The sequence below is a fragment of the Sorghum bicolor genome, chromosome 4 (genome assembly GCF_000003195.3).
Source record: "Sorghum bicolor cultivar BTx623 chromosome 4, Sorghum_bicolor_NCBIv3, whole genome shotgun sequence".
Taxonomy (NCBI): Eukaryota; Viridiplantae; Streptophyta; class Magnoliopsida; order Poales; family Poaceae; genus Sorghum; species Sorghum bicolor.
In genome coordinates this window covers 51,684,764-51,690,090 of record NC_012873.2, presented here as the reverse complement: position 1 = coordinate 51,690,090, position 5,327 = coordinate 51,684,764, and the positions used below count along the sequence as shown (strand labels likewise).

Below are 5,327 nucleotides of genomic sequence, written 5' to 3'. Positions count from 1 at the left end.
AATGAGTGATTGTGGTGGGTATTTTTATTCAACTCTACCAAACTGAAACTTAAGTTTAGTGGTGAACTTAGGATAAACTATCACCAGGGTCGACACATACTTATGACCAAACTTACAACAATCTAAAGCGAGCATAATACCCAATGATATATTGCAAAACTAAACATTCATAAAAGATAAAGCTAGCAATAACATAGAAAACAAATTTGTTTACAATAACATAACCTAACTTTATGGGTATGTGTATGGTAGGTCGTCCATATTCTGGGTCTGGGAAGTATGATATCATCATTTGGAATCGCATCAAGGAATTCTTTTTTCACAAAGCTATTGACAGGCCTTGTTTAGATCAATTTTTTTTTTGGATTTTGATATTGTAGCACTTTCGTTTATATTTGACAAATATTGTCCAATCATGGAGCAACTAGGCTTAAAAGATTCGTCTTGTGATTTACAGACAAACTGTGTAATTAGTTTTTGTTTTTATCTATATTTAATGCTTCATGTATACACCGCAAGATTCGATGTGACGAAGAATCTTGAAAAGTTTTTTGTTTTTGGGGTGAACTAAACAAGGCCTGACATAATTATTCATAAAATCCGTCCCCAATACGATTTCTTAGATCTGTTTTGACAATTTTCACCAATTTTTTCACTGACATAGTGGCAATTGGAAGAACTAGCTAGCACAAGTTTGACAAGTCGATATATATACCAAATGAAAACAAGATGTTATTATTAATCCACCATTCAGAAACAGTATCCTATTTAGCTTCTTTACGAGATGGAGACCTGTTCGACGATCACGCATGGCCCAAACAAGCCCGTAGCCACGGATGGCCCAAACAAGCCCATTAGCCACGAATGGTCGACCGCTACTTTATACAAGCAGCGAAGCCAAAACACAACCGCTGCGTGCTAGGGTTTTGCCGCCGCCACTCGCCGCCGTCCTCCCTAGCGTACCCCTCTTTTGCAGCAGTTGCCGTCGCCATGGTATGTAGCTCTGCCACCTCTACCTCTGCGTCCTCTTTTAGATCTCAAAGCGCGTTGGCCATGACCGCCGTGTTGATGTTTTTGTGCCGATGCTGTGCAGTCTCGGAGGAAGAAGACGCGGGAGCCCAAGGAGGAGAACGTGACGCTTGACCCCGCCGTCCGTGAGGGCGAGCAGCCGAGCACGTCTTCGGCGTCGCACACATCTTCGCGTCCTTCAATGACACATTCATCGTAAGACGCAGCAACCCCCGATTCCATTCTCATCCGATTCTGGGCGAAGGATTCGGAGAAACGAGCGAAAAATCGAAACTTACATGTGTATTTGTGCGTGGTGTTGCAGCATGTGACGGATCTCTCCGGAAGGGAGACGCTCGTCCCATCATCACTGGTACCTAGCTTTCACGCATTTCTTTTACAAGTCCCTATGGTACTGGGATTATGTCTGATTGCAATGACATTGGTACTGTTCGGTTGCAATGACATTGGTAATGTTGGGTAGCCTATTTACTATCACGGTCTCTTTCTTTGTAAAGAGATGTATCTGTAGTTGATCTGTGGTCCTGGTGTTACTCTCTGATTGCGATGACATTGCTATTTTTGCATATGCTTATTTGTGTTGCTGGCTATTGACCGTCTCTTTCTTTGCAAAGAGATGTAGCTGTAGTTGATGTAGTTGATGAATATGCTGCTTAGTTTGGCTGGACGAACTTGTCATTCAGTTGCATTGTTTTAGCATTACAGTGGATGGGCTTGGTGTGCTAGCTTGGTTTATTTGTGATAGAATAGAAGGAGTTCTATATGGTAGTGCTTTGTATTAGTGGCTAGTCGTCTTTCTCAAGCACAGCCCTTAAGATCGCCTCCCTTTCATTCACATGGGAGCGTTCGAGTCATAGCTGTGCAACATTGATAATGAGGGACCAGAGAGTTTTTCTCTGGGTCCTCTCTCTTCCTATTTGTTTTAGGTGTCTTCATCTTGCTATTGTGTATCCTGTGGTGTTTGCTTGGTCTCAGTCAGTTGTTTTTTGCACTGATTTTGCTGAGTCATTCCTGCTGGATACCATTGCTAATTGAATGAAGGTGCTTGTATCATGGAAGGGAACATGATTTCTGTTTGTGTTGAATCTTCTGTTTAGTTGTGCACAATCCAGTTTTCTCAAAAAATAAAAAAGTTGTGTCTGATCCAGTTGTACTCTGACTTGGCCAGTTATGTTAGGCTTCTATGGGTGCTGAATCAAACATAACTGCAGATTGGCTGAGTGTATAAGATTTGCTGACACCTGAACTTATGGCTACTGTAAATTGGCCTCCTGATCACCTGTTAGTTGTGATTTAGTCTATATAGATAGATGCACGTAATATGTCGTTCAGCTATGAGATTTCAGACAGCTATTTATTGTTTTGTTTTGTATAGCAGTTTGAGTTGGATTAAAGCTAATGTCTTGTTTTGCCTATTGTCCTGGTTTCTTAAAATTGGAAGTTTTTTTTCTAGGCACTCAGGTCTTCCATTTTCTTTTTACTAGAATTTGACAATTTTTGCATTGTTTAGGTGGCATGAAGGTTAAAGCTGATCGTGATGAGTCCTCATCTTATGCTGCGATGCTTCCCTCACAGGATGTTGCACAAAGATGCAAGGTATTTTCTTACTGTGGAAAAAATAGATTTGTTGTTGATAAGTTGGTTCTCATTTTCTTATTTTCCATTTCAGGAGCTTGGAATCACAGCATTGCACATTAAACTCTGTGCTACTGGTGGAAACAAGACCAAAACCCCTGGCCCTGGTAGGTCTGCCCTTAGAGCCCTTGCTTGATCTGGCATGCTGGCCTATGAATTTTCCCTTCTGCATCTTTCATTCATCTGAACTGATGTCTGCTGCTGTATGTTATGCAGAACCAAGCTAAGTAGTGTCTTAGTCTTAGCCTAGTGTTTGAGCTACTATGAATAAGTGAAAACATAATTTGGCTATTGTTCTATAGTTTGCCCAACTGGCTGTTGGCATCATTGAACCAAACCTGGACGGAGGCATAACTCCATTAAAATACATCTGCTTTTAGATATCATACATAAATTGTAGAATGTACTGGACATAATTATCTTTTGATGAAAAGGTTTTATGACAAATCAAACTTTACCGCGGTTGCTAGAAATATTTGGTAGAATGTATTTATCTTCCTTTGAAAAGTTATATGACGTCAAAGTTTACCATCAGTTCTCTTGCAGGTTTGTTAACCCGGAACTTCATTGTGTACATAGGATGCTACTCGATCCAGTCCCCACTGACAGCAACGCGCAGAAAGGGTGGTAGGAGAGGAAGGAGGCTGCAACTTCAAGTGTCATGGCGCCCTGTCAGATGTAGCGGTTCAAGTCTGTCTGCATCTAATATACTCCTACTGAGGAAGTTTTTTGTTCTGTATTGAATGAAGTTTTGAGGTGTCAACTCTTGGACGTTTTCTGTTTATAATCGTTCTTGACAAATTATGTGGCATTCAACATAGCAAGGCACGATTAAGGAGAATCCACTTTTTTTTTGGTTGTTGTGATAGTGGTTTCAATTATTATTATTAGCTCTATTTTTAAATGTTCTCGTTAACCGTCTACACTGCTGATTTTTGAGGGCAGTTAGGACAGTCCCAATAATAGAAACCACAGGTAGTTTCTACATTTATTAAATTATATAATATAATACTGTATATAGAAACCATGTTTTTAATGGGTAGTTTTTTCAAAATTAATCTTGTCTAATCACGTCTTAATTCTTCATTATCTAGGACTTGAAACCTTTTCTAGTTTCAAAGACGACCGTGCCATCTGATTTTGCGAGCTATGGCAAACTAAGGCCTGGTTTATTTTTAAAAAGTTTTTAAGATTTCTCGGCACATCGAATCTTTGAACACATGTATGGAGCATTAATATAGATGAAATAAAAATTAATTGTACAATTTGTCTGTAATTTACGAGACAAATCTTTTGAGTCTAGTTAATCTGTGATTATATAAAAATTATTAAATACAAATAAAAGTGCTATGGTAGTCAAAGTCAAAAATTTTGTAAACTAAACAAGGCCTGACCAAAGTTTTGGAAAACTTTAAAACTGCACTTTTCTGCCATACAGGACAGTCTACTAGCACTTGATGGAGTCTACTAGCATAGGTAGGCATCGATGGTCCTAAGGTATCGACGGAGTCCTGATGGACAGTAGCACGACAATGCAGGGACTTCTCTAATATCATGCTAAGAATAGCTAGGATTTCTAGAAGAAGATGTCATTTGTTTAATGAGAAATAAAAAGAAATATCGAGAATTTGTGTGGCTAAAGCTGAAACAACTACTTTCGAAGTAAGAAAAGCTAACTACTTTCGAAGTAAGAAAAGCCAACTACTTTCGAAGTAAGAAAAGCAACGACATAAGTGGGGGAGTCAGAGTCGAAAAAAGAATTCCTCACTTCTTTCTCTCATGCAAAACCGTGCATGAGACTTTCATCTCGCACGGCTCCTAAGTGATAAAAGAAAGAAAAACTCATCTTCTTTCATTTTTGATTACCTTTCTCGCATAGGCCCTGCTTGTTTTCCTTTCTAAGAGCAACTCTAACGGTTTTGCAATTGAGTTAGGTATTTTTGTTTTTTTTTGAAAAAAAAGTCTAAAAGTTACTCTCCAACAGTTTGACAATTGGCTTTGACGAATTATATATGCAAAAGTCCGCGAGGCTTGACAATGGTGTTTTTGCACGACGGAGAGACTCCTCCCGCGCGTGTATCCTTCTCTCGCACGCCTACTCCTCCCGCGCGCCGCCGTCGAAGTTCCCGCGCGATTGCTCTATGGTGTCGCCATCTTCATTGCTCTGTGGTGTCGCCATCTTCCATCGGAGTTCCACTTGTCGACTTGATGGAGTCTCCAGCAACCTTTTACCTAGCCTAGACCGCTAGACGTGCCTCCCTAGGAGGACTTGCTGGCCGGCTGGATACAATTGCTGACGACTAGGCGAATTGGCGAAGGAAAACAAAAACCGCGCGAACTGACGTGGCGCGCGAGAAAAAATGCGCGGGCAACAAGTGGGTCCATAATTCTATTTTTTGTAAAAGAATTTTGGAAAATGGTTGAAGATTGACTCTTTTTAGCTTTGCCTTTTTTATTTGTGAGTTAGCAAACTCTATGTTTTACCAAATAAAAAATACAAAACTGTTAGAGTTGCTCTAAACTGGGTGTTTGGTTTGGGTGACTAAAAGAGGCTTTTTAGTCCCTTTTTAGTTTGGTTGTTTAGCTTTAAAGTGACTAAAAGATGAGGTTCTATTTAGTAATATTTTGGTGACTAGTTGGGTAAAACCCATTTAGTCCTATTT

At 39.9% G+C, this 5,327-nt stretch overlaps 1 long non-coding RNA gene across 1 annotated transcript; it reads left to right on the top strand.

Moving 5' to 3' along the window:
• LOC8064222 lies at nt 849-3,548 on the top strand. The gene is made up of 6 exons (XR_002451922.1): nt 849-993; nt 1,094-1,224; nt 1,334-1,381; nt 2,540-2,625; nt 2,699-2,771; nt 3,211-3,548. It is a non-coding gene; the product is annotated as an uncharacterized LOC8064222 (long non-coding RNA).